The sequence below is a fragment of the Salmo salar genome, chromosome 19 (genome assembly GCF_965601325.2).
Source record: "Salmo salar chromosome 19, fSalSal1, whole genome shotgun sequence".
Classification (NCBI taxonomy): domain Eukaryota; kingdom Metazoa; phylum Chordata; class Actinopteri; order Salmoniformes; family Salmonidae; genus Salmo; species Salmo salar.
The window spans coordinates 49637200-49655798 of NC_138309.1; the positions used below are offsets into that span (position 1 = coordinate 49637200).

At 42.1% G+C, this 18599-nt stretch overlaps 1 pseudogene; it reads left to right on the forward strand.

The window, feature by feature from the left end:
* Positions 1-6395: 6395 nt before the first annotated feature.
* On the forward strand, positions 6396-18599 carry LOC145862275 (general transcription factor II-I repeat domain-containing protein 2B-like; annotated as a pseudogene).

Here is an 18599-nt window from a genome sequence, read left to right on the forward strand (position 1 = left end):
AATCCTCCTAAAGCTCTGGCTTACAGGTATGCAGTATCATTACCTGCAACTATTACATGTGTTCAGTGGGTGTGTGTGTATCTGTGTGTGAGTGTGTAAATTAAGATTAAAGGTTTGTGGTTAAGGCCACGCATGTGCTGACATGTTGTCACGTGTATTTACATGGTATCACATGTTGAAATTTTGCATCCCTATTTTGTCACAATTGTTTCACATCGGAAAATTATCTATCTCCCTCAAACTCAACTCTGGCTCTTTAAGCCAGTTCCACTGCACTTCTTCATTGTTCCCCTCTAATCAGGAACTAGTTTTAGGTAGAACAGAAGACCAGCAGGCTCCGGACCTCGTAGGGAATGAGTTGAATACCCCTGGTCTAGCTGTTCAATGGAGGGCCTGGTGTCTGCTGGTATAGTTTTTTTCCTTTCAATTAAGACCTAGACAACCAGGTGAGGGGAGTTCCTAACAAAGACTTAGACAACCAGGTGAGGGGAGTTCCTAACAAAGACGTAGACAACCAGGTGAGGGGAGTTCCTAACAAAGACGTAGACAACCAGGTGAGGGGAGTTCCTAACTGAGACCTAGACAACCAGGTGAGGGGAGTTCCTAACTGAGACCTAGACAACCAGGTGAGGGGAGTTCCGTACTAAGACCTAGACAACCAGGTGAGGGGAGTTCCGTACTAAGACCTAGACAACCAGGTGAGGGGAGTTCCTAACTAAGACCTAGACAACCAGGTGAGGGGAGTTCCTAACTAAGACCTAGACAACCAGGTGAGGGGAGTTCCTAACTGAGACCTAGACAACCAGGTGAGGGGAGTTCCTAACTGAGACCTAGACAACCAGGTGAGGGGAGTTCCGTACTAAGACCTAGACAACCAGGTGAGGGGAGTTCCTAACTGAGACCTAGACAACCAGGTGAGGGGAGTTCCGTACTAAGACCTAGACAACCAGGTGAGGAGAGTTCCTTACTAAGACCAAGACAACCAGGTGAGGGGAGTTCCTAACTAAGACCTAGACAACCAGGTGAGGGGAGTTCCTAACTGAGACCTAGACAACCAGGTGAGGGGAGTTCCTAACTGAGACCTAGACAACCAGGTGAGGGAATTTCCTTACTAAGACCTAGATAACCAGGTGAGGGGAGTTACTTACTAATTAGTTACCTTACTTCATCAATAAAAGACAAGGGAGGAGCGAAAACCTGCAAACACTCATTACATTTCATAATGATTTTCACAACACATTAAGCGTGTGTCCTCAGGCCACTACTCTACTATCACACACGACCCTCGCTGTTCCATAAGGCATATTTGTGTCTGTTTTTTAACCTCTATGGGCTAGGTGGGATGCTTGCGTCCCACCTACTCAACAGCCAGTGTAATCCCGTGGCGCGTTATTCAAATTCCTCAAAAATGCAAAAACTTCAATTTTTCAAACATATGACTATTTTACACCATTTTAAAGACAAGACTCTCGTTAATCTAACGACACTGTCCGATTTCAAAAAGGCTTTACAACGAAAGCACAACATTAGATTATGTCAGCAGAGTACCCAGCCAGAAATAATCAGACACCCATTTTTCAAGCTAGCATATAATGTCACATAAACCCAAACCACAGCTAAATGTAACACTAACCTTTGATGATCTTCATCAGATGACAACCCTAGGACATTATGTTATACAATACATGCATGTTTTGTTCAATCAAGTTCATATTTATATCAAAAAACAGCTTTTTACATTAGCATGTGACTAGCATTCCCACCGAACACTGCCTGTGAATTTACTAAATTACTCACGATAAACGTTCACAAAAAGCATAACAATTATTTTAAGAATTATAGATACAGAACCTCTATGCACTCGATATGTCCGATTTTAAAATAGCTTTACGGTGAAAGCACATTTTGCAATATTCTCAGTAGATAGCCCGGCATCACAGGGCTAGCTATTTAGACACCCAGCAAGTTTAGCACTCACCAAAGTCAGATTTACTATAAGAAAAATGTTAATACCTTTGCTGTCTTCGTCAGAATGCACTCCCAGGACTTCTACTTAAATAACAAATGTTGGTTTGGTTCAAAATAATCCATTGTTATTTCCAAATAGTGGCGTTTTGTTCGTGCGTTCAAGACACTATCCGAAAGGGTAAATAAGGGTGACGAGCATGGCGCAATTCGTGAAAAAAAAATTCTAAATATTCCATTACCGTACTTCGAAGCATGTCAACCGCTGTTTAAAATCAATTTTTATGCCATTTTTCTCATAAAAAAGCGATAATATTCCGACCGGGAATCTTCGTTTAGGTAAACAGACGAAAGAAAATAAAGCATGGGGTCGACTCGGGCACGCGCCTAAGCCCATAGTACTCTGATCGGCCACTTGCCAAACGCGATAAAGTGTTTCAGCCAGATGCTGCCTCGATATCATTCAGCTTTTTCCCGGGCTCTGAGAGCCTATGGGAGCCGTAGGAAGTGTCACGTTATAGCAAAGATCCTTAGTCTTCAATAAAAAGAGCCAAGATGAAACACAACTTGTCAGACAGGCCACTTCCTGCATGGAATCTTCTCAGGTTTTGGCCTGCCATATGAGTTCTGTTATACTCACAGAGACCATTCAAACTGTTTTAGAAACTTTGGGGTGTTTTCTATCCAAAGACAATAATTATATGCATATTCTAGTTACTGGGCAGGAGTAGTAACCAGATTAAATCGGGTACGTTTTTTATCCGGCCGTGTCAATACTGCCCCCTAGCCCTAACAGGTTAAATCGGATTCTACTGCTTGCATCAGTTACCTGATGTGGAATAGAGTTTCATGTAGCCATGCCTCTATGTAGTACTATGTGCTTCCCAAAGAGATCTTGAGTGGTATGCCTTGTGGGCTATGCATGGGTGTCTGAGCTGTGTGCTGATAGTTTAAACAGACAACTCGGTGCATTCAGCATAATGGTGCATGTCAACGCTTCTTACAAAAACAAGTAGAGATGAAGTCAATCTCTCATCCACTTTGAGCCATGCAAAGTATTAATGTTAGCTCTCCGTGTACATTTAATGGCCAGCCATGCTGCCCTGTTCTGAGTCAATTGTAATTTTCCAAGGCCCCTCTATGTGGCACCTAACCACAAGACTTAACTGTAGTCCAGAAGCGACAAAACTAGAGCCTGTAAGGGAAGCGGGGATAGACTGAGATAAGACACTACCAAGTTGATAATTATAACAATTGAAATGCTAAGCCTTTGCACATGAACGCTCACTCATTCGGGAATAATTGCAATCAATATATATATTTACGCTCAGTGTGTCATCTTGATCTCTGTTGGAAAGTTTGTTTTTGTTGGAGAGTTTGTCTGCCCTCTCTCTCTCTCTGCCGTGGTTAGAATGGATAGTTCAGAGTAACATTCAGCAATGTTGTTATAGAGTAGATGTTTCGGCGGTTGTCGGTCTTCGCGTTCAACGATACCAAATTCCTAGCTGCAGACTAGTAATTAGTATCAAAGATTTGTTCTTATTCTGTTGGTTAGACAGTCTAAGAGTTTAACCATGTGGTATGGTTAAGAATTCAGCAAGAGAAATGCATGGTCTCTACTCAAACCTTAGCCCTCTGTGATGAGGTACTGGTCTGCGAATAAATACCCAAGGTGGAGGTTATATTTGGGAGAGCAGAAAGGGGCTGTCCCACGACGCCAGATCAATGTCTGTACTCATGGGGCAGGCCTCTGATTTCGTTAAACTCCAAAGGGAATTGGAGTTTCCTTCATTAAACAGTCAAAAATCAGTTCGTAGCTGGCTACTTCACCAACCTTTTATACATTCTCCAGAACATGAATATTGTTCAGTTCTCACGTTCTGTGAGGTGGAAGAAATTCCCGTGTTCTCTCTATGAAACCTCACTCTCTCTATACTGTCTGGCCATGAGGAAGAATCTTCTCCAGGAATTTATGACTTGCCTAACAGCAGCCTGGTTGGTTGGTTGAGTGAGTGAGTGAGTGAGTGAGTGAGTGAGTGAGTGAGTGAGTGAGTGAGTGAGTGAGTGAGTGAGTGAGTGAGTGAGTGAGTGAGTGAGTGAGTGAGTGAGTGAGTGAGTGAGGGCAGTGTCATGACACCTCTCAACCATACCATTTCTCAATCCACGGGGATTTAAACATTTTTACAGTCATTTGGGTACATGCTTATTAGTAACTTGAATAAGCAATTTCAGAAATGTGTCAAGTGCAGCATCTGCTTGCTCCTCATTACACACCACAAACCAACAAATATTATTTACATCAAGAACATAGCAATTACTAAAAAACTTATTGTGTGACCTCTCATACATTATATTAGGCCCAGCCCCTGGAACTTTGTTTTTCCTAGACATGGCTACTATATTGTGATTTCATTAGTATCTCTTTTTGTCATAATTTGGACAACTCTTCCAAGATACCTTAAACATTAAAATAAAATGTATAATACGATCACATTTTCACATTTCCCCAGACCATAGAACAGTAGTTCACCTGACTCCCAATTAATGCTTTGGTTGTTTGCTTAAGAATCTTTCCTGGTAAATATTTTGCTATCCTCCCGATCATGCACGCATTTTTTTTAATAGATGAGTTATTTGAGATGACCATGGTAAGCAGTTGTCTAGCTGCACCCCTAGTAGTTTGGTTTCTGCCACTTCCATACTTAATTTTATTCCATGCTGTGTTGGCCTTTTCCTGGTGGAACAGACCAACATAACCTTGGTTTTCTTGGTGTTCAAAACAAGTTTGTTTCGGCTAACCCACTCCCTGACATTTCCCAGATCTACTTGTAGAGCTTGCTGTACCTGTTGAAACAATTGACTTGCTGTATAAATTGTAGTATCATCTGCAAACATAGTAGCTTGAGTTTCAGATAAAGCATAAGGGAGGTCGTTGGTATATAAGTAAAGAAGTGGCCCAAGGCAGCTACCCTGCGGTATTCCACAGTTTAAAGCATTAGCGGTGAAGAAAACGACACGTTGAAATAGGTGAACTGTTTCCTTTCAGTTAGATATGACTGTACCCAATTCAATGCTGCCTCTTTAACCCCATAATGCAATAATTTTGTAAAAATTATTCCATGATCCACTAAATCAAATACTGCACTAAAATCTGAAAATAGTACACCCCCACACCTGCCAATATCCATGGCATTGAGGCACTGGTCAGTCATGTCAACCAATGCAGTGGTAGTGGAATCAATTTTCTTTGCAAATAAATCAGCAAAATGATTGGCAATATCAGCTGGTTTTGTTATGGTTCTCTAACCAACCTCCACAGTAGATGGGGAAGATGAAATAGATGTATCAAGTAAGCCCTTAACTGTATTCCATACCTTTTTAGAATCATTTTTAAAATCAATAAAATTATTTTTGTAAAATAACGGTTTTTTTCTTACAATTTAATTTAACTGCATAATTACATTTTGTTCTATAATTATTTTCTTCAAATTCTAGTTTAGATTTGGCTGCTAAGACCTTTGCCTTATTTCTTTGAGAAGATGCCTCACCCAGTTCATCATCAATCCATGGAGATGGACGAGCCCCAACAGTACTCTTTCTTACTGGGGCATGATGGTCCATTACCTCAGCGAGCAAATCAATGAAACATTCTGTAGCATGATTTAAATCATCCTCTAGATCAAGCCTGGGCAAAGTCCAGCCCGGAGGCCGTATGCCGGCCCGTGACCAGATTGAATACGGCCCGCGGAATCATGCTCAGATGACATAAAGATTTTGTGACAGTAAAGCTTTGAAAAATGTATTTGTTATTCAAATTAAAAGACGAATGAATACTCGCCTTTTTGTAATGATTTAACTCCCACCACTTGTGGGAAATTTATTTTTGAATGCATTTATAAATAACAACTGCGCCAGGACAGAGAGTGACTAACAGGCTGACACACATGTCACAGTTACACATACTAGCTAGCTAGAAATTGCACAAAAATGTGCTTTTCAAAAAGTTCTAAGAAAAGGAAAGTAGACAATTAATGTAAAGTGTTCTAGCAAGAATGGACATCGAAATATCTCTGTACTGAGGTATCAGGGAAAGCTGTGTGCTGAGTGTGCAAAGAGAGCATCACTGTCTTGAAAGACTACAAGTTGTCCTGACACTTCCAGACAAAGCATGCAGAGAAATATAGGAGTATATCTTCTGAGCAGAGGGCAAGTGCATCAAAAGAGTTGCTTTCTCAGTGGCAAAAGCAGCAAGGACTTCACCTATTTCTCCTTGGTCCTGGATGAGATCAGTGATGCACGTGAGACAGCACAGTTGTTGATATTCTTACAAGGCATAACCCCAGACTTTGAAATTACAGAGGAGCTTGCTTCAGTGCAGTCAATAAAAACCACAACCACAAGGAAAGATTTATTGGATGAGGTTAATAAGGATGTGGCAAAGGTGGGAACTGAATTTTGAAAATGTATCTAACGTGACCACTGATGGGTGCCCAAACTTGACAGGAAAAAATGTTGGTCTTTTGAAAAGGATACAAATTCAAGTAACTGAGCTGAAAATGATTTTCCCTCATTGCATTATTCCTCAGGAGGTGCTCTGTAAATGTGTTCTGAAAAGGAGCCATGTTGTGGATACTGTCACTAAAGTGGTAAACTTAATAAAAGCAACATTTTTAAACCACAGGCAGTTTGTCTCACTGTTGGAAGAGAGAGAGTCAGGTCATACAGATATCCCCTACCTCACAAACATGAGATGGCTGAGTTTGGGGAAGGTGCTTAAAAGGGGGACCTGAAGTCGGATATTGCTGAGTTTTTTCAAATGAAAAGAAAATATGTGGATTTCTCTCAACTGCAAGATAAAGAACGGTTGGCTGATTTTGAATTCACCGTGGACATCATGGCCCTCATGAATGAACTGAATTCCAAACTACAAGGGAAGGGCCTTTTAGCACATCAGATGCTCAGCCTTGTCAAAGCTTTCAAGGGAAAATTACTCCTCCTGACCCGCCAAGTAGAAGCCAACAATCTAACACACCTTCCAACACTACTAGTCTGTTCCCTATCAGATAACCAGTGGGAGAAGTATACGTCGCTGCTGCGAGCTTTGAACTGTGAGTTTTCTCGTCATTTTGAGGAGTTAAAAGCGTTGGAAAATTACAGGCTGTTGGTTTCCTCTCCTTTCACCTTCAATGTGGATAACGCTCCCACTGACCTGCAACTTGAGCTTATCGATCTTTAGTCTGATGCATTGATTGGAGAACTATTCAAAACAATGTCACTGATGAGGTTCTATGCATCTCTCAATGAACAAAACTTTTCAAAGATTAGGTCATGCTCAGAAGATGTTTGTACTGTTTGGGTCAACTTATATATGTGAACAGACATTTTCAGTGATGAAATATAACAAGTCAAGGCACAGATCATTTCTTACTGACTCTCACCTCTCATACGCATAGCGACGTCAGAAACTATACCTGACTTCACTGCTCTAGTCAATGTGCATCAGAGACTTCACTCCTCACACTGATTGAGTAGTTTAAATGTAATGTTGAGCTCTCTCTCGTTCTTGAGTTTTTGTGCATACCCATTAACAAGAGTTCTGTCCGTGATGCTGAATGCATAGTGTACTTTTCCCTCCGTGTAGTGCATTGCTTAATAATGTTAAATAGTGGACAATCCTACCAAAAGGAGAACATGGATATGGTTTATTTCTGTGCATGTTAATTAAAAAAGTTTAAAAAGTTGCATAGCTGGACGTGATTTACAGTAGATATATTTGTCAACACAGCCATACACATGATGTATAATCCTGTAATATGATTCTGGCCCACAATGACAAAATTAAATTCTAATGTGGCCCTCCATTGATGTGGCCCTCCACTGCTCTAGATAAATCAGCTCTCAAGGTACAGCAGCCAAGTCATTTTGAACTAGCTCATCATTAAGTGTTTTAAAATGCATCTTGACCACAATCCTTGGGGGTTTCTTTGGAACCTTTGTGTTCATGGTTATGGTCACAGTATTATGGTCTGTCCAGCCCACTGGCATTGATCTGGTTTTAAGCATTGCAATGGTATATTACAGAAGATCAGATCAATGCACGAACTGTGACCTAACTTAGTTGATGATCTAGTATTATCATGTTTCAAACCACAGCTCTTGGCATATATCATTAATTTAGTTACATTGGAAGGATCGTAATAATTCAAATATATGTTAAAATTACCCAAGATAAACATATCTCTGTTACTATCTGTGGCCTGGTCAAACACAGTGCATAAGTGTAACGATCATCTGACAGAGGGGACCAAGATGCAGCGTGGTAAGTGCTCATAAACTTTAATGACACTTTAAATAAAATGAAAGCCAACAGTTCTGCCAGGTGAACACACAAGACAGAAAACAACTACCCACAACACCCCAAAGGAAAACAGGCTGCCTAAGTATGGCTCCCAATCAGCGACAACGATGTACAGCTGTCCCTGATTAAGAGCCATACCAGGCCAAAACTAAGAAATACAAAAACATAGAAAAAAGGACATAGAATGCCCACCCTAGTCACACCCTGGCCTAACCAAAATAGAGAACAAAAACCTCTCTATGGCCAGGGCGTGACAATAAGTCATCCAGATAGGACACCTTAGCGCTAGGAGGTCACTACATCCAATAGATTTGGATACTGCTATAAAGCAAATTTGTGCAGAATTAGCAACATCAGCCCAGACCATCCAAACTGCCTTTACCCCTTCAGGAGTTAAGGGGGGCACCAGGAAGCCAGTGTGGTCAAGACCCATTGACAACCAAAAAACACCCAACAACACCTCGCTAGAAGCCCTCATCCACCTTTGCAACGAAATGATCAACCCCAGACCTGGACCCCATATCCCCAGAAGAGAGACCACAGGAAGATGGCACTTGCAGAATGGTCCATGGCTGCCTCCCATTCCTACCTTTCCATAGACGGCATAAGGCTACAAGTACTTCGCTACACTCGCAATAACATCTGCTAACCATGTGTATGTGACCAATAAAATTTGATTTGATCTGAATTTCACAAACTATGTACAGAGAACTGCCCCCACGGATGCAGTCGCATTGAACACTCCAAACAACTTTTTTGTGAGCAAAATAATAAATACATTGTTGAGGGAAAATGTATTTCATCTGATTACTTTTGATATTTCTTAGGGTCCACAGCTACTCTTCCTGGGGTCTACATTACTTTATATGTTTGTGATGTGTTGTTGTCTCTTCAAGCGATCTTAAAGGACATGAAGAGTCAAAATCATGTTTTTCATGAAATTGGATGATATTTGAAGGGAGCCAAATCAAAGTATGAAAAATAACTGTTGCTTCTACATTGATACAGTTTGATCATGAAGTTACTGGTCCGCTCACCCATGTCAAACACTTGGATTCATTATTAAGAGGACAAGGTAACATCACCATAGCTCAAATTTTAATACACCAATAGTAACATGATATTATCTTGCCTAATTTAAATAATTCCCGCCTTGTAACCAACATCGGAGAAGGCATGTTTGCAGAGGGGCGTGTTTTATATAGCTAGACAGCTACTCTACTGATACCAAGATTTGACTGTAAGGTGTCAGCAAATATAATTATTATTTCTGACTAGTTCCGACTGAAACAGAACAAAGGCTGGTCATCAGCGAAAACACTACAAATGCTGGTCACCAGCGAAAACACAACAAAGGCTGCTCACCTTCAAAACACAACGAATACTGGTCAGCAGTGAAAACACAACAAAGGCTGCTCACCTTCAAAACACAATGAAAACTGGTCACCAGTGAAAACCTAACGCAAACTGGTCACCAGCCTATGCTGGTCTATGCTGTTTTTTTCAGCAGGGCCATCTGATTCATGGGAATTTGTTAATTTTATGAGCAGATCTAAAGCCTAGCACAATACCTCAGATAACTTTTATGGCTGGTAGACTGCAACAAGGCTCAAGACTTGGTTAGTTCATGTCGATATCTGTTGCAATTTACCTAATGAAACCCATAGCCGTTGGTAGCTGTAACAAAAGGCCTACAAGTTTAAGAGATCACATTTTACCCCAGGAATCCCATTGTGGGTGGTAACATAATTTATTAACATAATTTATTAGCATAATAAAACAATCCCCATAAAAAAAAATCTGTCAGTTTAAGCTAGAGAGATGTTTTTTTGTTGCATTGGATGCGTCTCAATCCACCGCATCCACCAATGTTGCACTTCTGCATCTAAAGTGTTTGTCAGACCGTGAGACATCCCTAAAAGGTGGTAAATGTAAAAAGTATATATTTTACCCCAGGATACCCATTACAGGCAGTACCTATAGAAACAAGGTAGCTTTGTTCACTTCAGGGGAATTTAGCCAAACAGCCTATTTGCGTGTAAAGATTGTCTGTCCTGGGTTGCAACACTCACTATCGAGTTCTAAACTGCCTCTGGGAGAAATTTCAGCACAAGAACTGTTAGTCGGGAGCTTCATCAAATGGGTTTCCATGGCCGAGCAGCCCCACACAAGCATAAGATCACCATGCGCAATGCCAAGTGTTGGCTGGAGTGGTGTTAAACTTGCTGCCTTTGGACTCGGGAGCAGTGGAAATGTGTTCTCTGGAGCGATGAATCATGCTTCACCATCTGGCAGTCCAACGGACAAATCTGGGTTTGGCGGATGCCAGGAGAACGCTACCTGCCCGAATGTATAGTGCCAACTGTAAACTTTGGTGGATGAGGAATAATGGTCTGGGCTATTTTCATGGTTTGGGCTAGGCACCTTAGTTCCAGTGAAGGGAAATCTTAACGCTATAGCATACAATGAATAGATTATTCTGTGCTTCCAACTTTGTGGCAACAGTTTGTGGAAGGCCCTTTGCTGTTTCAGCATGACAATGCTCCTGTGCACAAAGTGAGGTCCATAAAGAAATGGTTTGTTGAGATCGGTGTGGAAAAACTTGACTGGCCTGCACAGAGCCCTGACCTCAACTCCATCAAACACCTTTGGGATGAATTGGAATGCTGACTGTGAGCCAGGCCTAATTGCCAAACGTCAGTGCCCAACCTCACTAATGCTCTTGTGGTTGAATGGAAGCAAGTCCCCGCAGCAATGCTCCAACATCTCGTGGAAAGCCTTCCCAGAAAAGCGGAGGCTGTTATATCAGCAAAGTTTTTCAAAACACTTCACATTGTCTGCATTACCAACATGCATCTTGGCCAAACAGTTCATCTCACCTCAAAAACTCCCTCAAACCACCAAAACACTTCATACATGTCTCAAAGTATGTCACGTTCATCGTAAAGATGGGACCAAGGCGCAGCGGGAATGTGTATGCTCATCTTCTTTATTGAGAAGAAAACCAAAACTTAAACAAAAACAACGACGCGAAACAGTCCTGTAAGGCACACAGCTACACATGGAACAACTACCCACAAAAACCCATAGAAAAACACCCCTACTAAATAGGACCTTCAATTAGAGGCAACGAGGAACAGCTGCCTCCAATTGAAGGTCAACCCAATAAACTAAACATAGATATAGAAAAACTAGAACGAACATAGAAATATACTAACATAGAACATTAACCAAAAAACCCTGAAACACATAAAATAAACACCCCCTGCCACGCCCTGACCAAACTATAACAACAAACAACCTCTTTTACTGGTCAGAACGTGACAAAATAAGCTTTTTCGAACATAACACTGTCAAGAATTCTCACTCAGAAAGAATAGGTTGTCACTCATAACACACTGACCTAAAAAACACTAACAACAGGGAGCATTACTTAAATTATGAACTTTTCTCTTTGAAGTGTGAATGATTTTTCACATAAATCAGTATTTCATTATAGAAAAAGAATAACACCTTCACTTTATTGACTGTACTAAAGTATATGTAACAAGAATGAATCAGAATCAGAAATGCAGCAATTTGCTTCAAGAGCCTTAAAGTTTTCTATATCTTTGCATATAGTAATTTACTTGTGAAAAATAAAACGCTTTAACAAAAAACTGAAATTCCAGGGATGCTATAACAATTTAAAAACAACAACAACATGTATAGTAAACTTAGCAAAAAAAGAAATGTCCCTTTTTCAGGACCCTGTCTTTCAAAGATCATTCGTAAAAATCCAAATAACTTCACAGATCTTCATTGTAAAGGGTTTAAACACTGTTTCCCATGCTTGTTCAATGAACCATCAACAATAAATGAACATGTACCTGTGGAACGGTGGTTAAGATACTAACAGCTTACAGATAGTAGGCAACTAAGGTCACAGTTATGAAAACTTAGGACCCTAAAGAGGCCTTTCTACTGACTCTGAAAAACACCAAAAGAAAGATGCCCAGGGTCCCTGCTCATCTGTGTGAATGTGCCTTTGGCATGCTGCGAGGAGGCATGAGGACTGCAGATGTGGCCAGGGCAATAAATTGCAATGTCCGTACTGTGAGACGCCTAAGACAGCGCAACAGGGAGACAGGACGGACAGCTGATCATCCTCGCAGTGGTACATCCGAACATCACACCTGCGGGACAGGTACAGGATGGCAACAACAACTGCCAGAGTTACACCAGGAACGCACAATCCCTCCATCAGTGCTCAGACTGTCCGCAATAGGCTGAGAGAGGCTGGACTGAGGGCTTGTAGGTCTGTTGTAAGGCAGGTTCTCACCAGACATCACCGGCAACAATGTCGCCTATGGGCACAAACCCACCATCGCTGGACCAGCCAGGACTGGCAAAAAGTGCTCTTCACTGACAATTCACGGTTTTGTCTCACCAGGGGTAATGGTCGGATTCGCGTTCATCGTCGAAGGAATGAGCGTTACACCAATGGTCCGTACTCTGGATGAGATCGATTTGGAGGTGGAGGGTCCATCATGATCTGGGGCGATGTGTCACAGTATCATCGGACTGAGCTGGTTGTCATTGCAGGCAATCTCAACGCTGTGCATTACAGGGAAGACATCCTCCTCCCTCATGTGGTACCCTTCCTGCAGGCTCATCCTGACATGACCCTCCAGCATGACAATGCCACCAGCCATACTGCTCATTCTGTGCATGATTTCCTGCAAGACAGGAATGTCAGTGTTCTGCCATGGCCAGCGACGAGCCTGGATCTCAATCCCATTGAGCACGTCTGGGACCTGTTGGATCGGAGGGTGAGGGCTAGGGCCATTCCCCCAGAAATGTCTGGGAACTTGCAGGTGCCTTGGTGGAAGAGTGGGGTAACATCTCACAGCAAGAACTGGCAAATCTGGTGCAGTCCATGAGGAGGAGATGCACTGCAGTACTTAATGCAGCTGGTGGCCACACCAAATACTGACTGTTACTTTTGATTTTGACCCACCCTCCCTTTGTTCAGGGACACATTATTCCATTTCTGTTGGTCACATGTCTGTGGAACTTGTTCAGTTTTGTCTCAGTTGTTGAATGTTGTTATGTTCATACAAATATTTACATGTTAAGTTTGCTGAAAATAAACGCAGTTGACAGTGAGAGGATGTTTCTTTTTTGCTGAGTTTATAGTCACTCATACTGTAGAGTACTGTGAGGGTTCTAGTTCTCCCTCTCGCCTGCATTTGGCCACAAGTTCTCATCAACATCACATCATGTCTTCTCTGGCAATGCATCTTGGAAAGTATCTTCTGGAATGTCTAAGCCAACCCTGGCAGTCTTCAGGAGAAGTGTCTCCACACCCCGCATTCATGGCATCCAGTAAGGATATCTGGCCATGTGGATGGTGGTCATAAACTTTCCACCTCCAAGCAGAGAAAAACTCAATTTTGGGGTTTACGAAGGGGGAGTATGGAGGCAGGAATAGTACTAACATCCTGGGATGTGCAGCAAACCAGTCTGTGACTGCAGCAGAGTGGTGCAATGCCACATTATCACACACAATAATGAAGGTAGGGGAGTTTCTTGCCACTCTCTCCTCCGCTGGCACAAGTCGATAATGCAGGTCAACCAGAAAAAAATGAGCCTCTCTGTATTGTAGGGGCCAATGACTGGTTTGTGTAACAGCAAACCATCATTGGACAGTGCTGCACACATTGTGATGTTAGCTGCTCTCTGGCCTGGGACATCCACAGTTGCTCTCTGTCCAATCACATTTCTTCCCCTGCAGCGTGTTTTTGCCAGGTTAAATCCAGCTTCATCTACAAAGATGAATGCATGTGCAGTTTGCCTGGCTTCCATCTCCATTACTCTCTAAAATACAGTAAATCCACAGTTTTACAGTACTTTACATTATGCATAGCTGTGTATGTACCCTGTTTGGTTATTGAACAGACATCTTACTTGGACATATTGATACCGGAGTTCCTTAAAACAAGTTCAGCATTTCTCTCAAAGGGTACAGTTTACAACTGCTTCATTCTTATTCTATGTATCTCTAGGACTCTGGCAATTGTCGTTGTGCTGACCGTATTCACATTCCTAAAAGTGATATTGTCTGTCAGCACTCTGTCCCGAATTTCCCACAGTTTTATTGCATTGTTGTTACCATGTCAACAATGGCAATTTCCTGCGCATCTGATAATATTCTGCTTCTCCCTCCTGAGGGAGGCAACCTTTAGATCCAACTGAAAAACACAAAACAATCAATATATTTCAAAATGTCAGTACATGTAAAAATGTTAACATACTGTATTGTACTGTAAGATGTAGTTCAATTATCATTGAAGGATGCACATTTCAACTGTTGTTTTTCAATCTGGTTACTGCAAAAATGCACAACATTTGCCATCATTCTGTTTTGAATGTGTTTTTAACAGTTTTAGAAACAGTGTGTTAGCATTTGAAAATGTGTGCTGTAAATATATAGTTTTGCAGGTGGTGGAGTATGAATGAGAAAAGAGTTCATGTATTTCGGAGAAAGTGGTTACTGAATGCGTTTTGTGTGATAGCAATGAAAAATTAGTCACAGTTTGGTCCACAAACACTTCTGTTTCGCTGACTGTGTTAAGAGTTTTGACAATGTGACTTCAGTTTTGACCAACACATGTTAGCAATTGAAAAAAAACTCTAATGCCCCCGATTTTGGAATGAGATGTTGGACGAGCAGGTGTCCACATAGGTCATGCAGTACATTTTGTTTATTTGTACAGCAGATTGTGTTATCACTGTGCTTCATAACAGTGGAACCAAATGACCTGGATTGCAGTTGAGATTACATTAAAAGGGAAGTGATCAATGGCGTTCGAGACTGCGCAGATTATTACAGCAATTGCGAACATCTCCACAAACCTGTGACAACGACCTATGCATGCCATCTTGAACATGCATACTTTATATGATTACATAAGACATTTATAGTTACAGTACCCTGAACATGAATGTTACATTAGTTTGCAAGATAGTGAATAGCCTAAAGTTAAGGCTGTCTTACAAAAGTAATATTAAATTGTGTTTGGTTGAACAACCAAATTTCAACATTTGAAGGATATTTCTATTCTGCTTGGATAGTTCCATCTGTGCCACTGACTTAGCCTGGCTTTGATTCCAGTTTGTCTACAAATTAAATCAATATTTGATATGTTATATTCACCACTCTGTCTAAACCAACTACCAAGGTTAAAGAATAGGATTTTATCAAATTGAACTTTAAACGTGTATCAAGCTTTGATGTGTCTGTTTGTGTGTGTGTGTGTGTGTGTCTGTGTGTATCTGTCTGTGTGTCTGTGTGTGTGTCTGTGTGTACCTGTGTCTGTGTGTCTGTGTGTCTGTGTGTCTGTGTGTGTGTGTGTGTGTGTGTGTGTGTATGTGTGTGTCTGTGTGTGTCTGTGTGTGTGTGTCTGTGTGTCTGTGTGTACCTGTGTGTGTGTGTGTGTGTCTGTGTATCAGTCTGTATGTGTGTCTGTGTGTGCGTGTGTCTGTGTGTACGTGTGTGTGTCTCTCTCTGTGTGTGTGTGTGTGTGTGTGTGTGTGTGTGTGTGTGTGTGTGTGTGTGTGTGTGTGTGTGTGTGTGTGTGTGTGTGTGTGTGTGTGTGTGTGTGTGTGTGTGTGTGTGTGTGTGTGTGTGTGTGTGTGTGTGCCACCGGAACGAACTCTGATAAAATTATTCAGCGTTTTCAAATTAATGAGACAGGAGGGTTAGCTATATTCAGAAGATTAAGCAGGATCCCATTTCATGCTGACAGATCGCCTTATTTATTCATATTTATATCTCTTGTTTATTTCCCCTACCGAAATGTAAAAGTATAATTAGAGGTTGGTAATTGCCCACACTTGCTTGGTTTGAACTTGGTTATTCCCTACTGACAGTGCAGCCACTGTGAAGAGTCTTCAGGGAATTATGCCTAGACAATTTACATGACACAAGGTCGTCTGTTGCCTATAGTATACAGAAATTCTTTAACCGAAAGACTACAGAGAAACTCTAATTTCACGGGTTGCATTTCCTTAGTTAAAAGGGACAAGGGACAAGTGAGAAATAGTTGAAACGTAGTTTCTCGGGGCTATCGAGTGGCGCAGCGGTCTAAGGCACTGCATGTCAGTGCTAGAGGCTTCACTACAGACTCTGGTTCAATTCCAGGCTGTATCATATCCGGCTGTGATTGGGAGTCCCATAGGGCGTCGCACAATTGGCCCAGCGTCGTCTGGGTTAGGATTTGGCTGGGGTAGGCCTGTCATTGTAAATAAGATAATACATTTGTTCTTAACTGACTTGCCTAGTTAAATCCAAAAAATAGTTGGGGAAGGAATTAGACCATGGTAGTTTTAATCAAGTGTGTCACACAACCTTTTCGTAAAATGTATTTTTTGATGATGAATTTAAGTCTTCTTTAAAACACATTATATTTAGCGTACCTTGGACATAGCATTTCACTCGGATGCTCAACGGCCATGCAGTATTCAACAGGATTAGCACTTTCACTCCATGCGTCATGTAACAGGTAATATGTATTTTATGCGGCTGCGTCCATCATGTATCACAAAGCATCTGATTTGTTGCTGAGTAGTCATAGAGGGGTTGTTTTTAAGGATCCATCCACTCTTTCTTACATAAACACAAGAGAGAGGAAATCCTGTGGCCATGACTATAACTGTACTGCTGCTATGTTGAGATTGTGCTGTGTTTGTGTGTCCGTCCCCATTGTCTCCGCACAGCAAATGGCCAGGGTCACCTAGTGTAACGTTTCTAGTGTTAATTCAGGAGTTAAATTATTAACTCTCTAAGAGGGAAAGTAACACTCAGTGGTGTTGATTGTTAGAGTGTGATTGTGTCAATTTTACTCTGTGGAGAGTAAAACATTCCAATCAAAACCATGCCCATCATTATCAGATTTCCCAGCATGCTCTACATCAGGTAGATGTTTTTAGGAATGTTTTATTTATCTGTGTTTTTGCATGTACATTTATTGATTGATTAATATTATGCTACATGAAGATAAATAACATAACATTTTCTAAACGAATCCAATGAGCTAGTTAGCTTTATTGCACCTGTTACTGAAATGGTTGTTCCAGTTTTAGATGGTTTAGGTAGTCACTTCTATTGATGTTTCTCAACCTGACAGTCATTCTGAATGCAGGTTGTTGGTGAATTTTTTTCTCCATCTGAACGGTCTTCACCCCTTCATTCATCCCACCAACCAGTAGGTACAGGTGGCTGGCTACCAACCAACCAACCAACCAACCAACCAGTCAGTGGGGAGGCAAATCAAGACCCATGGAAAGCCAAGAACCACCCAAAGACCTACTAGAAGCCCGCATCTGCAATGTCATGACCCTGGCAATATCCCCAGAAGATAGACCACAGGAAGAGGGCACTTGAAGTACGGTCCATGGCTGCCTCCCCAAAGAGGGCACAAGGCGCATACAGAGAACTGCCCCCCATGGACGCACTCACACTGAACATGCCTACCAACTGTTTTATGAGTGGCCCATAACCAGGCAGGTCTAGGTCCTATTTGTTCCCTCTGTCCTCCAGCCTTGCTGCTGCATCACTCCTCCTCCAGCACCAGCCCAGGCCCATAGACATACCCTCCACCACCCCCTGCTCCCTGTCCATCTCTCTCCCCCTTTTGTCCCTCTATACCTACACCTCGTACAGAACCAGCCTAGAACCAGGAACCATTCATCTAGAACCGGACTAGAACTGGGAAACAGTCACTACACCAGAAGAGATGCAGAGCAAGGACTAAAGACCTACACCCGGAGAGAGCATGCCACAGGGGAGTACCATCACTGACCTCGAGGGTTCTGGTGTGTCTTCTCACTCCTCAGGTTGTTTTCCTCCCCTCTGCAGATCCAATATCAGTCCCAGCACCAGTCCCAGCACCAGAACACAAGACTAAGGAAGGACCAAACGTCTAACCTACACCCTGAGCGAACAGACCACAGGGGAGTGCCACCATTGACCTCTGGGTCTAGGGCTCCCTTGTGTGTCTGCTTGATCCCGACCCAGCACCTGCAGCAGCCCCAGTTCCTGGTTCCCAGGTTCCGTCCCAACACCAGACACATCACCTCCTGTTTTCCGGACCCAGCACCAACCATACCAGCCATGGACACAGCACCAACCAACCACAACTGCCACCTCCATCCTGCAACTGCCAGCCCCTTCCTCTTCCCCAACACAAACACACAAGCACACAAACACCACTCCACCAGACCAACCAAGTAA